At 36.6% G+C, this 22141-nt stretch overlaps 1 non-coding gene across 1 annotated transcript; it reads left to right on the top strand.

Moving 5' to 3' along the window:
- Positions 1–18213: 18213 nt before the first annotated feature.
- LOC116638065 lies at positions 18214–18320 on the top strand. Its single transcript, XR_004300607.1, has one exon. It is a non-coding gene; the product is annotated as a U6 spliceosomal RNA (small nuclear RNA).
- Positions 18321–22141: the final 3821 nt, after the last annotated feature.

Here is a 22141-nt window from a genome sequence, read left to right as displayed (position 1 = left end):
TGGGGAAAGAAACAAGCATTCATGTCCAAGAGGCAGAGAGGACCCCTCCCAAGATCAGTGAGGACAGACCAATGCCCCGGCATATGATAGTACAATTCGCAAATCTTAGATCCAAGGAAACAATCCTGAAAGTGGCTAGGGGGAAGAGATTTCTTACGTACAGAGGGAGGAACATCAGAATAACGTCAGACCTGTCCACAGAGACTGACAAGCCAGAAAGGGCTGGAAAGACATATTCAGGGTACTAAATGAGAAGAACATGAAGCCAAGGATACTTTATCCAGCAGGGTTGTCATTCAGAATGGATGGAGAGACAAGAAGCTTCCAAGATCTGCAGAAATTGAAAGAATATGTGACCACCAAGCCGGGCCTGCAAGAAATATTAAGGGGGGGTTCTATAAGAAGAGAAAGACCCCAAGAGTGACATAGAACAGAAATTAACAGAGACAATCTGTAGAAACAAGGACTTCACAGGCAACATGATGATAATAAAATCATATCTTTCAATAATCACTCTCAATGTAAATGGCCTAAATGCTCCCATGAAATGGCATAGGATTGCAGATTGGATAAAAAGACATAACCCATCCATATGCTGTCTACAAGAGACTCATTTTGAACCTAAAGATACATCCAGACTGAAAGTGAGGGGATAGAGAACAATTTTTCATGCCAATGGACCTCAAAAGAAAGCTGGGGTAGCAATTCTCATATCAGATAAATTAGATTTTAAACTAAAGACTGTAGTAAGAGATATAGAAAGACACTATATCATTCTTAAAGGGTTTATCCAATAAGAAGATCTAACAATTATAAATATCTATGCCCCCAACATGTGAGCAGCCAACTACATAAGCCAACTGTAAACTAAAATAAACATATTGATAATAATACTTTAATTGTAGGAGACCTCAACACTCCACTCTCAGCAATAGACAGATCATCTAAGCAGAAGATCAACAAAGAAAGAAGAGCTTTGAATGACACACTGGACCAGATGGACCTCATAGATATATACAGAACATTCCATCCTAAAACAACAGAATACTCATTCTTTTCAAACGCACATGGAACTTTCTCCAGAATAGACCACATACTGGGTCACAAATCAGGTCTCATCTGATACCAAAAGATTGGGATTATTCCCCACATATTTTCAGACCATACTGCTTTGAAACTGGAACTCAATCACAAGAAAAAATTTGGAAAGAATTCAAACACTTGGAAGCTAAGGACCGTCCTGCTAAAGAATGTTTGGATCAACCAGGAAATTAAAGAAGAACTTAAACAATGCATGGAAACCAATGAGAATGAAAACACATCAGTCCAAAACCTATGGGATACTGCAAAGGTGGTCTTAAGGGGGTAATACATAGTCACCCAAGCCTCACTCAAAAAAGTAGAACAGTCCTGAACATAAATGCTAACCTAACACCTTAAGGAACTGGAGAAAGAACAACAAATAAAACCTAAATCAAGCAGGAGAAGAGAAATAATAAAGATTAGAGCAGAGACCAATAAATTAAAAACCAGAAATATGGTAGAGCAGATCAACGAAACTAGAAGCTGGTTCTTTGAAAGAATTAATAAGATCGATAAACCACTGGCCAGACTTATCCAAAAGAAAAAAAAGAAAGGACACAAATTAATAAAACTATAAATGAAAGGGGAGAGATCACGACTAACACCGAGGAGATTGAAACAATTATTAGAAATTATTATCAACCACTATATGCCAATAAATTACACAACCTGGAAGAAATGGATGCCTCCCTGGAAACCTATAAACTACCAAGACTGAAACAGGAAGAAATAGGCAACATGAATAGACCAATAACCACTAACAGGATTGAAGCAAGGATTAAAAACCTCCCAAAAAACAAGAGTCCAGGGCCTGATGGATTCCCTGGGGAATTCTACCAAACATTTAAAGAAAAAATAATACCTATTTTCCTGAAGCTGTTTCAAAAACATAGAAACAGAAGGAAAACTTCCAAACTTGTTCTATGAGCCCAGCATTACCTTGATCCCAAAACAAGGCAAAGACCCCCTCAAAAAGGAGAATTACACACCAATGTCCCTGTTGAATATGGATACAAAATTCTCAACAATATCCTAGCCAATAGGATCCAACAGTACATTAAAAGGATTATCCATCATGTCCAGGTGGGATTTATTCCTGGGATGCAAGGGTGGTTCAATATTCACAAATCAATGTGATAGATAGAACACATAAATAAGAGACAAGAACCACATGGTCCTCTCAATTGATGCAGAAAAAGCACTTGACAAAAAACAGCATACTTTCCTGATTAAAACTCTTCAGAGTGTAGGGATAGAGGGAACATTCCTCAATTTCATAAAAACCATCTATGAAAAGCCCACAGGGAATATCATTCTCAATGGGGAAAAGCTGAGAGCTTTTCCCTTAAGATCAAGAACACGACAAAGATGCCCACTTTCACCATTCTTGTTAAACACAGTACTAGAAGTCCTAGCAACAGCAATCAGACAACAAAAAGAAATAAAAGGTATTCACATTGGTAAAGAAGAAGTCAAACTCTCTCTCTCCACAGATGACATGATACTTTATATGGAAATCCAAAAGACTCCACCCCCAAATTACTAGAACTCATACAGTAATTCAGTAATGTGGCAGAATAAAAAAGCAATGCAGAGAAATCAGTTGTTTATCTATACACTAAAAACGTAATTGTAGAAAGAGAAATTAGGGAATCAATTCCATTTACAATAGCACCAAAAACAATAAGATACCTAGGAATAAACCAAACAAAGAGGTGAAGGATCTATACTCTAGAAACCACAGAACACTTATGAAAGAAATTGAAAAAGACACAAAAAGATGGAAAAATATTCCATGCTCATGGATTGGAAGAATAAACATTGTGAAAATGTCTATGCTGCCCAGAGCAATCTGTACTTTCAATGCCATCCTGATCAAAATACCAATGGCATTTTTCAAAGAGCTGGAACAAACTTAAAATTTGTATGGAACCAGAAAAGACCCTGAATCACCAAGGAAATCTTGAAAAAGAAAAACAAAGCTGGTGGCACCACATTGCTTAATTTCAAACTATATTACAAAGCTTTGATCACCAAGACAGCATGGTACTGGCACAAAAACAGACACATAGACCAATGGAACAGAATAGAGAGCCCAGATATGGACCCTCAACTCTATGGTCAAATAATCTTTGACAAAGCAGGATAAAATATGCAATGGGAAAAAGACATAGTCTCTTCAATCAATGGTGCTGGGAAAATTGGACAGCCACATGCAGAAGAATGAAACTCGATCATTCTTTTATACCATACACAAAGATAAACTTTAAATGGATGAAAGACCTCAATGTGAGACAGGAATCCATCAAAATCCTAGAGGAGAACATAAGCAGTAACCTTTTTGACATTGGCCACAGCAACCTCTTTCAAGACACGTCTCCAAAGGCAAGGACAACAAAAGCAAAAATGAACTTTTGGGACTTCATCAAGATAAAAAGCTTCTGCACAGCAAAGGAAACAGTCAACAAAACTAAGTGGCAACCCACCCTCCCAATGGGAGAAGATATTTGCAAATGACATTACAAATAAAGGGCTGGTATCCAAGATCTATAAAGAACTTCTCAAACTCAACACCCAAAAAACAAATAATCAAGTCAGGGGCGCCTGGCTGGCTCAGTCGTGAAGCCTCCGCCTTCGGCTCAGGTCATGATCCCAGGATCCTGGGATCTAGCCCCGTATCAGGCTCCCTGCTTTGGGAGAAGCCTGCTTCTCCCTCTCCCACTTCCCCTGTTGTGGTCCCTCTCTCACTATGTCTCTCTCTGTCAAATAAATAAATAAAATCTAAAAAAATAAAAATAATCAAGTCAAAAAATGGGCAGAAGACATGAACACTTCTCCAAAGAAGACATACAAATGGCTAACAGACACATGAAAAAATGTTCAACATCCTTAGCCATCAGGGAAATTCAAATCAAAACCACATTGAGATACCACCTTACACCAGTTAGAATGACAAAAATTGACAGGGCAAGAAACAACAAATGTTGGAGAGGTTGTGGAGAAAGGGGAACCCTCTTACACTGTTGGTGGGAATGCAAGTTGGTACAGCCACTTTGGAAAACAGTATGGAGGTTCCTCAAAAATTTAAAAATGGAGCTACTCTATAACCCAGCAATTGCACTACTGGGTATTTACCCCAAAGATACAGATGTAGTGAAAAGAAGCACCCCAATGTTCATAGCAGCAATGTCCGCAGTAGCCAAACTGTGGAAAGGGCCGAGATGTCCTTCAACAAATGAATGGATAAAGAAGATGTGGTTCGTATATGCAATGGAATATGACTTAGACATCAGAAAGGATGAATACCCACCACTTGCATTGACATGGGTGGAACTGGAGGGGATTATGCTAAGTGAAATAAGTGAAGCAGAGAAAGACAATTATATGGTTTCATTCATATGTGGAACATAAGGAATAGCATGGAGTACATTAGGAGAAGGAAGAGAAAACTGAAGGAGGGAAAATCAGAGGGGGAGACAAACCATGAGAGATTATGGACTCGGGAAACAAACTGAGGGTTTCAGAGGGGAGGGATGTGGGGGGATGGGTTAGCCCGGTGATGGGTATTAAGGAGAGCATGTATTGCAATGAGCACTGGGTGGTCTTTCATCCATTATTACGCAAATAATGAATCATGGAACACTACATCAAAAACTAATGAAGTACTATATGGTAGCATAACATAAAAAAAAAAATCTTGCCATTTGCAATGACGTGGATGAACTAGAGTATATTATGCTAAGTGAAATAAGTCAGAGAAAGACAAATACAAATACGATCTCACTCATATGTGGAATTTAGAAAACAGATAAACATATGGGAAAGGGGTTAAGAAAAAAGGAGAGAGGGAAACAAACTATAAGAGACTCTTAACTATAGAGAACAACCTGAGGGTTGATAGAGGGGAGGTGGGGGGGATGGGCTAGATGGGTGATGGGGATTAAGTAGAGTGCTTGTTGTGATAAACACTGGGTGTTGTATGTAAGTGATGAATCACTGAATTCTACTCCTGAAACCAATATTGCACTGTATGTTAACTAGCTAAAATTAAAAAAGAAAATTCTTGAACACAAGTTCACAAATATAGTGAGGCCTTATGATTTTAGCTTTTACATTTAGATCTATATTTTATCGGTCATCATTGTGTGTGTGTGTGTGTGTGTCTTGAAAAAGGAGATCAAAGTACATTTTTGCAATGTGGGCTATCCAGTTGTTCCTGCACCATTTGTTGAAAAAAATGTTACTTCCCCCATAAAATTGCACTGACACCTTTAAATAAATAAATAAAAGGAACTGTATCATTTAAATATACTTGAATAGCATAAAAAACTTTAACATTAAATATTGTCATTGTCTATACTCTATATACATGTAAATTAACCACTAATAATGTATGAACACACATGTGTGTATACATGTGCATATATATATATACATATTTGTACGTATACACAAAATATATACAAATTAATACAAATTAACATGGTCTGTAGAGAAAATATAGTTCATTAACACTGAGGAAATATGAAGTAAAAGTGTTATCCGAATAATGATGCTAATCAAAAATTTACCTTATTTGAAAGGTAAACAGCATGCCAACATCCAAGACAGTCAAGCTAGTGGCCAAGGGAAGAAGATATAATATATAAATTATTAGTTATCACTCTAATACGTTGAAATATTACTTCACGGGAACCAACTCCACAATTAGTTCTTTTTTTTAAATTTTATTTTATTATGTTATGTTAGTCACCGTACATCATTAGTTTTTGATGTAGTGATCCATGATCCATTGTTTTCATATAACACCCAGTGCTCCATACAGTACATGCCCTCCATAATACCCATCACCGGACTAACCCCCCCCCCCCCAAACCCTGTTTGTTTCTCAGAGTCCATGGTCTCTCATGGTTCATCTCTCCCTCCGATTTCCCCCCCTTCATTTTTCCCTTCCTTCTCCTAATGTCCTCCATGCTCTTCCTTATGTTCCACAAATAAGTGAAACCATATGATAATTGATTTTCTCTACTTGACTTATTTCACTTAGCATAATCTCCTCCAGTCCCATCCATGTTGATTTAAAAGTTGGGTATTCATCCTTTCTGATGGCTGAGTAATATTCCATTGTATATATGGACTACATCTTCTTTATCCATTCATCTGTTGAAGGACATCTTGGCCCTTTCCACAGTTTGGCTATTGTGGACATTGCTGCTATGAACATTGGGGTGCATGTGCCCCTTCTTTTCACAACATCTGTGTCTTTGGGGTAAATACCCAGGAGTGCAATTGCTGGGTCATAGGGTAGCTCTATTTTTAAATTTTTGAGGAACCTCCACACTGTTTTCCGAAGTGGCTGTACCAACTTGCATTCCCACCAACAGTGTAAGAGGGTTCCCCTTTCTCCACAACCTCTCCAACATTTGTTTTTTCTTGCCCTGTCAATTTTTGCCATTCTAACTGGTGTAAGGTGGTATCTCAATGTGGTTTTGATTTGAATTTCCCTGATGGCTAAGGATGATGAACATTTTTTCATGTGTCTGTTAGCCATTTGTATGTCTTCCCTCAGAGAAGTGTCTTTTCATGTCTTCTGCCCATTTTTTGAATTGATCATTTGTTTTTTAGGTGTTGAGTTTGAGAAGTTCTTTATAGATCTTGGATACCAGCCCTTTATCTGTAGTGTCATTTGCAAATATCTTCTCCCATTCTGTGGGTTGCCTCTCTGTTTTGTTGACTGTTTCCTTTGCTGTGCAGAAGCTTTTTATCTTGATGAAGTCCCAAAAGTTCATTTTTGCCTTTGTTTCACTAGCTTTTGGAGATGTATCTTGAAAGAAGTTGCTCTGGCCAATGTCAAAGTGGTTACTGCCTATATTCTCCTCTAGGATTTTGATGGATTCCTGTCTCACATTGAGGTCTTTCATCCATTTTGAGTTTATCTTTGAGTATGGTGTTAGAGAATGGTCAAGTTTCATTCTTCTGCATGTGGCTGTCCAATTTTCCCAGCACCATTGATTGAAGAGACTATGTCTTTTTCCCACTGCATATTTTTTCCTGCTTTGTCGAAGATTATTTGACCATAGAGTTGTGGGTCCATATCTGGGCTCTCTATTCTGTTCCATTGGTCTGTGTGTCTGTTTTTGTGCCAGTACCATGCTGTCTTGGTGATCACAGCTTTGTAATATAGCTTGAAGTCAGGCAACGTGATACCCCCAGCTTTGTTTTTCTTTTTCAACATTTCCTTGGTGATTCGGGGTTATTTCTGATTCCATACAAATTTTAGGATTGTTTGTTCCCGCACTTTGAAAAATGTCATTGGAATTTTGATCAGGATGGCATTGAAGGTATAGATTGCTATGGGTACATAGACATTTTCACAATGTTTATTCTTCCGATCCTCGAGCATGGAATGTTTTTCCATCTTTTTGTGTCTTCTTCAATTTCTTTCATGAGTGTTCTGTAGTTCCTAGAGTATAGGTCCTTTACCTCTTTGGTTAGGTTTATTCCCAGGTACCTTATGTTTTTGGTGCTATTGTAAATGATATCGTTTCTCTAATTTCTCTTTCTACAGTTGCATTGTTAGTGTATTAGAAAGCAACTGATTTCTGTGCATTGATTTTGTATCCTGCCACATTACTGAATTGCTGTATGAGTTCTAGTAATTTGGGGGTGGAGTCTTTTGGGTTTTCTACATAAAGTATCATGTCATCTGCGAAAAGAGAGAGTTTGACTTCTTCTTTGCCAATCTGAATACATTTTATTTCTTTTTGTTGTCTGATTGCTGTTGCTAGGACTACTAGTACTATGTTGAACAATAGTGGTGAGAGTGGGCATCCTTGACGTGTTCCTGATCTTAAGGGAAAGGCTCTCAGCTTTTCCCCTTTGTGGTTGATATTCACTGTGGGTTTTTCATAGATGGATTTTATGAACTTGAGGAATGTTCCCTCTATCCCTATACTCTGAAGAGTTTTAATCAGGAAAGGATGCTATATTTTGTCAAATGCTTTTTCTGCATCAATTGAGAGGACCATATGGTTCTTCTCTCTCCTCTTATTAATGTGTTCTATCACATTGATTGATTTGCGAATGTTGAACCACCCTTGCATCCGGGGATAAATCCCACTTGGTCATGGTGGATGATCCTTTTAATGTATTGTTGGATCCTATTAGCTAGGATATTGTTGAGGATTTTGGAATCCATATTCATCAGGGATATCGGTCTGAAATTCTCCTTTTTGATGGGGTCTTTGCCTGGTTTGGAGATTAAGGTAATGCTGTCCTCATAGAATGAGTCTGGAAGCTTTCCTTCTGTTTCTATTTTTTGAAACAGTTTCAGGAGAATAGGTATTATTTCTTCTTTGAATGTTTGGTAGAATTCCCCAGGGAATCCATCAGGCCTTGCACTCTTATTTTTGGGGATGTTTTTGATCCCTGCTTCAATATCATTACTGGTTATTGGCCTATTCATGTTATCAATTTCTTCCTGTTTCAGTCTTGGCAGCTTATAGCTTTCCAGGAAGGCATCTATTTCATCCAGATTACTCCAGTTTTTTGGCATATAGTTGTTGATAATAATTTCTAATAATTGTTTCTATTTCCTTGGTGTTAGTCGTGATCTCTCCCCTTTCATTTATAATTTTATTAATTTGGGTCCTTTCTCTTTTCTTTTGGGTAAGTCTGGCCAGTAGTTTATCGATCTTATTAGTTTCATTGATCTGATCTACTGTGTTTCTGGTTTCTAATTCATCGAGCTCTGCTATAATCTTAATTATTTCTCTTCTAATGCATGGTTTAGGCATCATTTGTTGCTTTTTCTTTAGTTCTTTAAGGTGTAGAGTTAATTGATGAATTTGGGATTTTTCTGTTTTTTTTGGTGAGGCTTGGATGGCTATGTATTTCCCCCTTAGGACTGCCTTTGCAGTATCCCATAGGTTTTGGACTGATGTGTTTTCATTCTCATTGGTTTCCATGCATTGTTTAAGTTCTTCTTTAATTTCCTGGTTGATCCAAACATTCTTTAGCAGGATGGTCCTTAGCTTCCAAGTGTTTGAATTCTTTCCAAATTTTTTCTTGTGATTGAGTTCCAGTTTCAAAGAAGTATGGCCTGAAAATATGCAGGGAATAATCCCAATCTTTTGGTATCAGTTGAGACCTGATTTGTGACCCAGTATGTGGCCTATTCTGGAGAAAGTTCCATGTGCGTTTGAAAAGAATGAGTATTCTGTTGTTTTTGGATGGAAGGTTCTGTATATATCTATGAGGTCCATCTGGTCCAGTGTATCATTCAAAGCTCTTGTTTCCTTGTTGATTTTCTGCTTAGATGATCTGTCCATCACTGAGAGTGGAGTATTGAGGTCTCCTACAATTAACATATTGTTATCAGTATGACTCTTTATTTCGGTTAACATTTGGCTCATGTACATGGCTGCTCCCAGGTTAGGGACATAAATACTTATAATTGTTGGATCTTCTTGTTGGATAGTCCCTTTAAGAATGATATAGTGTCCTTCTGTGTCTCTGATTAGTCTTTAGTTTAAAATCTAATTTGTTTGATATAAGAATTGCTACCCCAGCTTTCTTTTGAGGTCTGCTGGCATGGAAGATGGATCTCCATCCCTTCACTTTCAGTCTGGATATATCTTTAGGTTCAAAATGAGTCTCTTATAGACAGCATATTGATAGGTCCTGTCTTTTTGTCCAATCTGCAACCCTGTGCCATTTTATGGGAGCATTTAGGCCGTTCACATTGAGAGTGATTTTTGAAATATATGAATTTATTGTCATCATGTTGCCTGTGAAGACCTTGTTTTTGTAGATTGTCGCTGTAAATTTCTGTTGTAGATCACTCTTGGGTCTTTCTGCTTTTATAGAACCCCCTTAATATTTCTTGCAGGGCCGGCTTAGTGGTCACATATTCTTTCAGTTTCTGCTGGTCTTGGAAGCTCTGCATCTCTCCATCCACTCTAAATGACAGCCTTGCCAGATAAAGTATTCTTGGCTGCATGTTCTTCTCATTTAGTACCCTGAATATGTCTTGCCAGGCCTTTTTGGCTTGCCAGGTCTCTGTGGATAGGTCTGACATTATTCTGTTATTCCTCCCTCTGTACGTAAGGAATCTCTTCCCCCTAACTGCCCTTAAGATGGTTTCCTTGGTTCTAAGATTTGTGAGTTTTACTATTATATGCCGGGGTGTTGGCCTGTTTTCCTTGATCTTTGGAGGGGTCCTCTCTGCCTCTAGGACACGAATGTTTGTTTCATTCCCCAGATTAGGGAAGTTCTCAGCTACAATTCGCTCAAGTATATCTTCTAGTCCTCTCTCTCTCTCCACCCCCTCCGGGATTCCAATAATTCTGACATTGGAACATTTCATGGTGTCACTTATTTCTCTGATTCTATTTTCATGGATTCTGAGTTGTTTTTCCCTGGCCTCCTATTTTCCCTTTTTATCTATTAAATTGTCTTCCAGGTCACTAATTTATTCTTCTGCCTCAGTTACCCTAGCTGTTAGATTATCTAGATTAAATTAGATCTCATTGATAGCATTTTTAAGTTCTGCCAATTTAGCTTTCACTTCTGCCCTTAGAGACTCTATGTTGCCATTAATTGATTTCTCCATTCTAGTTATTGTCTTCACAATTGGTATCCTGAATTCCATCTCCAACATCTTGGTTATATCTGAATCCATTTGTAAATCTGTGGCATAAGTCATAATCTCTGAGTCTTTCCTATTTTGGGGGTTCCTCCTCCTACTCATTCTGTTGATGGGTGATTGAGGGAATGTATAGAGTCCAAATTATTGACCACAGCCCATGCAAGATGCACCTGTTTTCTAGGGACCTTAGGGTTCCTGGCCTCTTGTTCTCCCAGCCTGTCTTCTGGGGGAGGGGCCTGCCTCACTGTTACTCAGGCAACCCTGTTTGGGCAGAGTTGCCCTGCTCCCTGGGGCAGGGGATGGGCTCAGTGGAAACCGGTTTTTGGGGGCTTTTGCTCTCTGGTGGCTTTCCCTGGCAGCTTTCTGCGTCTCTTCGGAGAGTCAGAGCAGAAGACACCATTTCCAACCCTCTGTCTCAGAGCAGAGAGATTGCCGTCTCTTCTTCAGTGAACTCTCCAGGCCACACTATCTCCATTTCTGTCTGTGCTGCTATAAACTGCAGCGTCCTGGGTTGTGCGCCCCTCAGCAGCACTCCCAGTCCTGCCTCCAGGTCGGGCACGTCTCTGCCCTTTGTGCTTCTAAAATCTCCTGCTGCCCCCAGTTTGCACCCGTGACCCCGCCGCTCCGGTTTCCATCTAAAGTCCTTTCCCTGCTGCTACTGGTCTGCAAGTCTGTGCCCCATCCCCAGTGCAGGAGGCTATCACTCACTGGTGATGTAGGATCCCGACGACCGGGCTCCCTCCCCCTGCCGTTTATCCTCCGATATCTGCCTGGGAAATCACAGCTCCCTGCTTTGTACCTCAAAACCAACTGCCTGTGATATTCTGTTTGTAGAGATCCAGATCTTCCTACATCTCAGGCTGATTTCGTGGGTGTTCAGAGTGGTCTGGTAGATATCCAGCTCAATTCTGCGGACCGGTTGGAATAAGGTCCCCTACTCCTCCACCATCTTTTCTTCTCTCCCACAATTAGTTCTTTACTCAACTCTCCACGAAAGACAAAATCAAATTCCCTAAAAATTAGCTCTAAAAGCAAAGCCCTCCTAAACTTTTTCATATGACATGGTTTTTTAGTTGTCAGTAGTCCACTGAAAATACTACTTTTTAGGGGGGACAATGCTCGGTGCACTGAACAGGAATCCATATATCAGTTATCTAGTAATGACGGCAAGTTCTAATGCAATCATCTCAAAACACTCTTCACTCTTTTTTTGTTTTTTTTTTCCACAACTGTTGTGTCATGAAAGATAAATGGGATTAATTTTAAATTTTTGGAATGATGTGTTGTCTTTAGGATTGCTTTGGAAATCTCTTTGCCCCTAAATATTGAAAGTAATATGAAGTAATTGGAGGTAATTTGACTAATGTGAAATATTACTACATTCAAGAAAAAAAAAAAAAAAAACCTTGAAAATATATCTTACCTGAATGGGTACAAATCTTTCAACGATGATAATAAAGTAATTATGAAAATGGATACAGTCATAAAGGAAAAGTTCAGAAGAATGGGAAACCACACACCAACTTAATAAAAACAAATGAAGACAGATCGGAGTATAATACTTCATGGAAATTTATTTTGTTAATCATCACATTCAAAAGATTATACCTCTGTCAAAAAGAGGACTGAATTAAACAAGAAAATTATAGGGGTGCCTGCCTGACTTATTTGGAAAAGCTTGTGACTCTTAATCTCTGGGTCATGAGTTCGAGCCCCATGTCGGGTGCAGAGATCGCTTAAGTAAATAAATAAATAAATAGACTTAAAAAATATAAATACAGGAAAATTAGGTACACAATATGTTAAAAAAAAAAAAACCCAGTGGTGCTTTATAACATAAGAGCATGTCCATTCTTCCTATTTCAGATTCCCCAACCAATAATAATAATAATAATAATAATAATAATAAAAAAATAGGTTGGAATCTCAATAGCTTATTCACTGGAAGTTTAAATTCACAAAACAGTTTGCTGCGTCCAAGATAAAAAAATTGGAGATACCATGAGTAGGAATCTGTTTCTACATTCAGATTGCCAAGTACCTAGTTACCTGATTAATGAAGAAAAGAAATACAGATAATCAAAAAACCAATAAAATTTCCCTGACCTTTATACGATCAATTCCCCCCCAAATTAATTGTTTTTCTCTATATAGTGAGTTTTGTGACCAAATCCCAGTTCAAGTGTCTCTCATAGATCTTGTATGTAAGTATTAAAAATTTATTTGTTCATATGGAAAATATTCTAAGATTTAAAATATATCTATTAAGGAGTTCTATTTTGGACCTACATACTGAGCCAAACTTGTCATTTCTAGAGGAGTATCTGACTTGGGAATTTTCTAGTTCAAACTATTCTATGTTTATTTAATTTTTTACTGGTCTGAGCAGAGCTCTGTAAGGACTCTGGATACATCTGTATTCACACTTACCACTGCTGTGAACAGAGGGGAGATGAGAGAAGCAAGAGATGGTTCACTCTGAATCTTCTCCCACCTTCCTTCCCTCTGCCCCTCTCTCCATTTAGGAACAAGGGGGATTGATAGCTAGAGGAACAGCATAGAGACAGATCTGAGTCAAGAGGAGAATCTCTGAGAACAATATCTTTTAATTCATACGCATGTATATGGATAATCTCTTAGATTCACTATTCTCATCAGAAAACGCTACAGGCACTTAGAACCTTTTTATGTTTTCTTGTTAGTTAACATAAAGTGTTATATTAGTTTCAGGTGTATTGACACTTAGAGTCTTACTCTAGGTTCTAGACAGAGGGTGTCTACCACTGAGGGGGGTCAGGATTGCAGAGAGACCCCCTGAGGAACAAACACAGGGAGCCATGGAAACCTGGGGTAGGACATGAGAACTAGGACCAAACCTGCAGGCCCTTGAGCTGAAGCTCTGTTCAACTCTGAAGAGAACATTTAAAGATATTGTAAACACTAGTCATTTTTCCTGAAAATGTCATGCATCTATCAAAAGAAGTAACTGAAAAATGCACTAAAATATTGGTTACTTGCAACATACACCGAATGTATGCATGATATTGTTAAAAATATTACTCAGTTTCATTCAAATCATTTCTGTAGTACACAATTTCTTTTAATGTTCTTTTAACATAAAAAGTACACTTTTAAAGAAATCAATTTACATTTACACTTCTCAACCTCTTTCAAAATGTGCCTGCTTCAAACTCTGCACCATTGACTCTTTGACCTCTTCTCTCACCTCTGTTTCCTCACCCCAGCCACACTGCGTCTCTGGTTGTTTCTCCAACATGCCACACATGCTCATGCCTTAGGGTCTTGGCTTAGGCTGTTCTGTCTGCTTGGAACTCTCTTCCTAGGAATCCTCTGCTTTAAGTAGCTGTTCAAACATCACACACTCAGTAAGGTTTTCCACCCTATGTAAAAGTGCAACCATCCTCCCTCCAACACCACCTTCTTGACCCACTCTCATACCCTGCTCTACTTTTTATTCCCTTTTTCCATTTCACTTATCATTTACTTTTTTACCTTATAAATATCTCATTCATTATGTGTGTGTTTTTTTTTTGATCTATTTTTCATCTCCTCCAGCTAGGTGGAAGCTCGATGTGGAAGGGGTCTTTATTGCTCTTATTCACTGATGTGTCTCAGTTTTCCAGAATTCATGGTACAGAGTAGGTACTTGTGATCAAGAAAGATTTACTGAATCAATGAATGAGTGAGTGACTGAGTGAATCTCTCATTTATTCTGAATCTTACTCAAAATATTAGTAGGTGTCAAGAAGGGAAATGATTTTCAATGAGAAACAAATCCTTTGCAGTTCAAGTTGTTTCAATTCATTACTTTCAGTAAATCTAATGGACATTTAAAAAGACACTTAAGAAAATAAGCTAAAGAATGCATGGGAACATAGAGATTTTCCAAATTATTTTAGATTGGACAGGAGCAGAAATATTTAAGACCACTGGCAAAGGAAAGAACATAGAAGGAAGCTGTGGAGGACACTGGCAAACTGCTCACCAAATCCATTTCCACTTTTTTTCCCTGAGGACGCAGCTTGTTACTGAGACAATATTACTGAGTCCGAGCCAATTGAATGCTGGAGAAACTGATGTGCATTACTTCCAGAACCAGTCCTTTAAAAACTCCTCCCTTGTGATTCTCCATGCCCATTGTCCTTCCCATGATGCAGACCAGCATGGTGGCCCACAAAGTCACCTGTTGAACATGGCAGAGCTACAAGATGAAGGATGCCTGGATCCTGGAATCAGTGCTTGGAGAGAGTTTCATGCCATTGTGAAGACCCATTTGGATTTCACATCCACATGAAGTATGCTTCTTTTGCTCTAAATTACTGAGAATTTTCAGTTCAATTATTATGTAGCTAACATTACCTTGAATAATATAGGAATATTCCTACTATGTTAAATAGGAAAAATTTTCTTTCAGGAAATAAAAATGCTAGCATAGTGTAACATGCAGAATCCAGACAGAAGTCTGAGAACCCAGAAGGTATAAAAGATGCTTTTTCTCGCAATGCAAGATCACATACACTGAAGGTTTCAACAAATGTTTCTCATAGGCCTCCTCTCATCTTTAGAACTCAGCTGACATTTTTGTGATCATAGAGAGAACAGCTGGATTATCTGAAAAACTTGCCTCAGAAAGGGATGAGAAAGGTAGTTCATGGTTAAGTTGTGAAGGTCTTCATTGTACCATCATGGGACGATTTTTAAAAGGATCTATGATTTTTTTTTTGAAAATTCCTTCTTGAATTAGATTTGGTTTCTAGCAGACAATTGCTTACCTAAGCTCAGCCTCTAACATTTAAGATTCTAATCATTTTATAAATCTAGCACCTAAAGAAGCCCTCAATAATAATTTTTTTCAGTTACAATAAGTTTTAACAAGACAGATGACTAACAAATCTTCAGTTTAGTAAAAGGAGATTTTGAAAATAACAGACTCCAAAAACATTACCTTTATAAATCTGGTTCATCTGGAGCTTCAGAAGAGTTTTAAACATATGAATCTTTTTCTAAAAAGTCACTAATTCACATATCCTAGAATAGAAACATCTGTGAAACACAATTATTTATAATTTATTTATTATATTTATTTAATTACATATTTATTTATACTTGCTGGTGTAAAACTAGGAAATGGTCAAGCAGCTTATATTATCAGCTGCTTGTGAGGACGTGAAAATGATATTCTTAACTGACACTTCCACCTAGAGAATATCCTTGCCACCTAAAACAACTATATTCTCTTTAGAAAACTAAGGATGAATGTTTTAAATATTGGCATGCAAGGCTTTGACATATATCTTTCATTTTCCCATATTATATATACCCATAATAGTTTACTTTTTTATGTCATCTGAAAGGATAATTGATTCCATAAAGAAGTAATGATTTACATCAGCAAAAGCAACAATAAAAGAGAATGGTTCTGAATCTACAAGAATATCTGCCTACAGTGTCCCTCTTCCCTTCTATTCACTGTCACAAACTCAAATACCACCACTTTTGTAATCACCCCTTTTTTCCTTCTTTACACATAATCACTCCTTTTGTATTCCCTGAGAGGTTAGTTTGTACGTTTATTTTAGCATTAGATTACTGAATTATAATTATTTACTTAAATTTCTGACTTGTCTAGCCAAATATGTGGAAATTAAACAGCATACTGCTGAACAACCTATCAAAAGGGAATTAAAAAAATATTTCAAAACAAATGAAAATGGAAACACCCCACATCAAAACCTATGAGATGCTACAAAAGCAGTTCTGAGAGGGAGGTTTATAGAGATAAAAGCATATATTAAGAAAATAGAAAGATCTCAAGTGAACAATCTAACTTTATACCTCAAAGAATTAGAAAAAGAACAAACAAAGCCCAAAGTTAACAGAATGAGGGCAATAACAAAGATCAGAACAGAAATAAATGAAATAGACACTAGAAAGACAATAGAAAAGATCAATAAAACTAAGAGCTAGCTTTTCAAAAAGATAAACAAAATTGACCAGGCTTTAGCTAGCCTCAGAAAAAAATAAGGAAGATTCATAAATACAATAAAAAAATGAAAGAGAAGACATTACAACTGATACCACAGATATTCAAAAGGTCATAACAGACTAATATAAACAGTTGTGCTCCAACATTTGGATAACCTAGAAGAAATGGCCAAGACGGAATCATGAAGAAATAGAAAATATGAACAGATCAATAGTGAGTTTGAATCATTAATCATTAATCCAAAAGAAGAAAAGAAGAAAACCCAGGATGGGATGATTTCACTGGTAAATTCACCCAAATATTTAAAGAACAATTAGTGCCAATCCTTCTCAAACTCTTCCAGAAACTTGAAGAGGAACAAACATTCTCAAACTCATTTTATGAGGCCAACATTACTATGATACCAAAACCAGAGAAGGACACTATGAGAAAGGAAAACAAACCAATGTCCCTGATGAAGAGATAGAAGCAAAAACTCAACAAAATACTAGCAAAAAGCATTCAACAGCACGTTGAAAGGATCATACACAAAGAGGGATTTATCCCTGGGATGCAAGAATAGTCAATATATGCAGATTAATAAATGTCACACACCTCATTGATAAATGAATGATAATCATATGAACATCTCAATAGAAGCAGAAGAAGCATTTGACAAAATACAGCATCCTCTTAGAATAAAAGCCCTCAACAAAATGGGAATAGAAGGAACATACTTCAACATAACAACGACCATGCTTGATAAGCCCACAGCTCACGTCATACTCAGTGGTGAAAGGTAGAAAGCTTTTCCTCTAAGATCAGGAACAAGAGAAGGGTGCCCATTCCCATTACTCTTATTCAACATAGTCCTAGAAGTCCTGGCTAGGCAAATCAGGCAAGAAAAAGAAATAAAATGTATCTAAAACAAAGAAGTCAAATTGTCTTTACAGGCAATATGGTTTTACATATAAAAAATCCTAAAGACTCCACCAAAAATCTATTAGGTCTAATTGACCCATTCAGTAAAGCTGAAGGATACAAAATCAACATACTGAAATCAATTGAATTTTTATACACTAACAACAGAATATTCTGAAAAAGAATTAAAGAAAACTATCTTGTTCACCATAGCATTAAAAACAATACAATACTTAAGGCAAAATATAACCAAGAAGATGAAAGGTCTGTACCTTGAAAACTGTAAGACTTTGATGTAAAAAATCAAAGGTGACACAAACAAATGGAAAGATATCCTATATTCATGGATAGAAAGAATTAATATTGTTTAAATGTCCATATTACCCAAAGCCATCTATACATTCAGTGCAACCCCTATCAAAATTACCATATCATTTCTCATAGAACTAGAAAAAATAATCCTGAAATTTGTATAGAATCACCAAAGACTCTGAATAGCCAAAGCAATCCTGAGAAAGAACAAAGCTGGGAGCATCACACTTTCTGATTTTAACCTATAGCATGAACCTATGGTGTGCTCGCTTTGGCAGCACATATGCTTAAATTGGAATGATACAGAGAAGATTAGCATGGTACCTGCGCAAGGATGACACAAAAATTTGTGAAGTGTCCTATACTACAAAGCTGTCATAATGAAAACAGTATGTTACCGGCATAAAAATAGAAAGACCAATAGAACAGAATCTGGAGTGAACCCTCACATATATGACCAGCTAATAATTGACATGGAAGCCAAGAATATACAACAAGGAAAGGATAGTGTCTTCAATAAATGGTTCTAGGAAAACGGATTAACTTCATTCAGAAAAATAAAATTGGATGCCACCCTTGACATCTGATCACCCCCAATGTCTAATCGAATTCCTTCTCCTCCACCATCCTCTGTGTGATATCTTATTACCCTGGCTTGCCTGCGGCGAGAATCTGTTGAGTCTTTTTAGCCAGAATCCTCCCTTATCACTGATGTTTCTTCTAAGTAATTTTCTATCCACTGACCCCCCAACCTACTTCTTGGCTATAAATCTCCATTTGTCCATGGTGTATTCAGAATTGAGCCCAGGTCTGAACTAGGTCTCTTTTCCCCTATTGCAATAGTCCTGAATAAAATCTACTTTTGCCACTTAAACCACTGTCCAGCCCTGATTTTCTTTAATGGTAGATTAAAAGTAAAAAGATAGAGGGTGCCTGGGTGGCTCAGTTGGTTCAGCATCTGTCTTTAGCTCAGATCATGATCCCGGGGTCCTGGGATCTAGTCCTACGTTGGGCCCCCTGCTCAGCGGGGAGTCTGCTTCTCCCTCTCCTTCTGCTGCTCTCTCTCTTTCTCTCTCTGTCAAATAAATAAATAAAATCTCAAAAAAAAGTGAAAAGATAGAAAATGACATACTATGAGAACGCTAACCAAAAGCAAGTGAAGATATCTGTGTTAGTATCAAATAACAGTAACTTCAGAGCAAAGAAACTTACCAGAATTAAAAAATGATAAAAAGGTCAATCTATCAATAATACACAACAATTTAAAATGTGTCTTCATCTGAAAATGGAACTTCAAAATACATAAAGCAAAATCTGTTTGAACTGAAAAAAAAAACAGAAATATTCATAATGACAGTTGATGATTTTAACACTTCTTTCTTGGTAATTGATACAAAAGGTAAACAGACAGCAAGGATACAGAATATATTTTAAACTTGGACACCATTGAAATCAAAAACTTCTGTTTTGCAAAGACATTAAGAGAATGAAAAGATAAGCAATAGCCTGAGAGAAAATCATTGCAAATCACACACCTAACCAAAGATTTGCATCCAAAAAGTGTAAATAACTTTCAAACATCAGTAATAAGAAAACAAACAACCCAATTTTTAAAAATGGGCAAATGATTTGAGAGATAGTTCACAAAAGACATATGAATGTCAAACAAGTACATGGAAAGATGCTCCACATCATCTGTCACAAGGATTAAGCATAATAAGAGTTGCAATCGTCCTCAAAATGAAATAATGTTCAGTTGGCTACACTGTTTAAGTATTAGAATAACAAAATATGAAAAAAAACCAGAAGAAGCTCGATGTCTTGCAGTAAAATATTTACAATTTTCCTTTCACTTTATGTTGTAAAAAAGATAGAAATAATAGGAATGTCTTAGAATGTCTTAGTCAAGTTTTAAAATGAAAATATGTGAAATATTGTATCATTGTGCTTTCTCCTATTTTATGTTTGTTACCAAAATATTATTACCATTGCCAAAATAAAGATAGAATACAGTTTTAAAATGAGAATATGTGAAATATTATATCATTGTGCTTTCTCCTATTTTTATATATGTTTGTTGCTGATGTATTATTACCACCTCCAAAATAAAGATGGAGTAGCAAATAAAGTCAAAGCTGCATTTTCTCTATGCTGTTGAATAAAGAAGAGCATACTTAACATAAGAGTATGTGAAATCTAGAACCTGAGAATTCCAATAATTTCCAAATATTTCTGCTGTTTGGATTTGCAGAACGCTTTTGCTAGGGAGAATTCATTCTCAATGTCCGACTTGGTTTAGATCTTACCAAAGAATTTTTTCAATTCTAATACCCTGCACTGGCATATTGTACACAAAAAGACACTCTCATATACTTCTAGATAGAGTATACAGTAGCTAAAAAAAGCTACAAGGTAATCATCAATACATAAAATAATTCTGAAAATAAAAGAATCACCTTGTCTTTAGCATATAGTTATTAACAATAACTAATATTCAACACATAATCTATTCTAGGCACTTTGGCAGATGCATGAAATTAAGTACCTTCATGAATCATTTCAACACATTATCAAATAGACAATATTTTTGTTATATCAATTTTATTTATGAAAAAATTGAGTTTTAAGAGTGCTATCCAGTGTCATACAATTAGTAGAAATAGAACTGTGAGCACGTAAATAGATACACAAAATACTTAGCATCATACTTCCACTAATAGCAAATGCTTAGTGAATAGTAGGATTTTAAAAATAATTTTAAATGATTATTTTTATACTCATTTTTTAAAAATCACTACTAAAATCTCCTTTATTTGGGTAAAATTTGGAAAAAATGATTTCAAGTGTCTCTTGACAGCATTGTTTGTGACAGCAAGTGTAACAGAAGGGTTATATTTAATAGGGAGTATTTTGTAGTTAATCGGCTACTTGACCTCAGAAGATCTACGAGGAAGGCAGAAGCATTTCCAGAGGTTTCCAAGGAAACAAGTCCTTGATTAGAAAGGAAAGAATTAAATTTTGCAGCTCTGGCAAGAGTAGAGACTGGAAATATTATTATAGGCATACCTCATTTTGTTGTGCTTTCCTTTATTGCATTTGTTTTACAAATCTTTGTGGCAACCCTGCATGAAACAAATCTATAGGCACTATGTTTCCAAAACCACTTGCTCACTTCCTGTCTCTGTGTCACACTTCGGTAATTCTCACAATATTTCAAACTTTTTGATTATTATTACATTTCTTAAGGTGATCTGTGATCAGTGATTACAGCTGTCTGAAAGCTCAGATGATGGTTAGCATTTTTTAGCAATAGAATGTTTTTAGTTGAAGTATGTACACTGGTTATTTTAGACATAATGCTAGTGCACACTTAGGACACAGTATAGTGTAAACATAACTTTTATATGCACTAAGAAACCAAAATTTTCATCTGATTCACTTTATTATGATATTCGCTTTATTGCAGGCATCTGGAACCAGACCCTCAATATCCCAACGTATACTGTAGTATGGTTACAAGATCACTTGAGCCTTTGCTAAAAGTAAAGAAATGAATTTTATATTTCCTTTTCTGCGTGCTTCCTTTCTATTCTTGTACTCATTTTTGCTAAATTAGAAAATACTAAAACATGTTTACTGATAAACTTTTATTATCGTCACATCTATACTGCCTTTCTTTCTAAATTTCCATTTTAAATGTCATTCTAATACATAAATTTGTACCTTCATGTAATGGGAGATACGGGGAACACTTCTGAATCTTCATCATAATTTTTTCAATGCAAACATTTCACTCTGTACTTTCACTGTTGTAAATGAGCTTAATGGAAGAAAAGTTCCCTGGCTAATGTCTAATTATAGTGGCATAAATAGTAGAATTAACATCCCCTCCACTTCCTCGCACAGTTACTCACCAAGTACCTTCTGTGACCTCTTGTCCATAGACAATAGGTCATTGATTTGTAATAACTGCCATTAATTAAAAAGGCTGGAGCTTTGTTTCTTAATCTCCTTTAGAATAAAAGTCCTGATGTTAATTGCCTTACTTTTTTGCACTGGTTAATTTTCCTTTCTTTTCAAAATATGGAAAAGTAAAGCTGCATCCTAGCAAAAAAAAAAGTTTATCTTCAGCAGAAGCCAGAAATTACTGGCTTAGACTGTTAAATATTTCATAACTTATATTATTATCC

The sequence above is a fragment of the Phoca vitulina genome, unplaced genomic scaffold (genome assembly GCF_004348235.1).
Source record: "Phoca vitulina isolate PV1807 unplaced genomic scaffold, GSC_HSeal_1.0 scaffold15, whole genome shotgun sequence".
Lineage (NCBI taxonomy): Eukaryota > Metazoa > Chordata > Mammalia > Carnivora > Phocidae > Phoca > Phoca vitulina.
The sequence above is the reverse complement of the archived record's forward strand: the minus strand, read 5'-3'. Positions and strand labels throughout refer to the sequence as shown.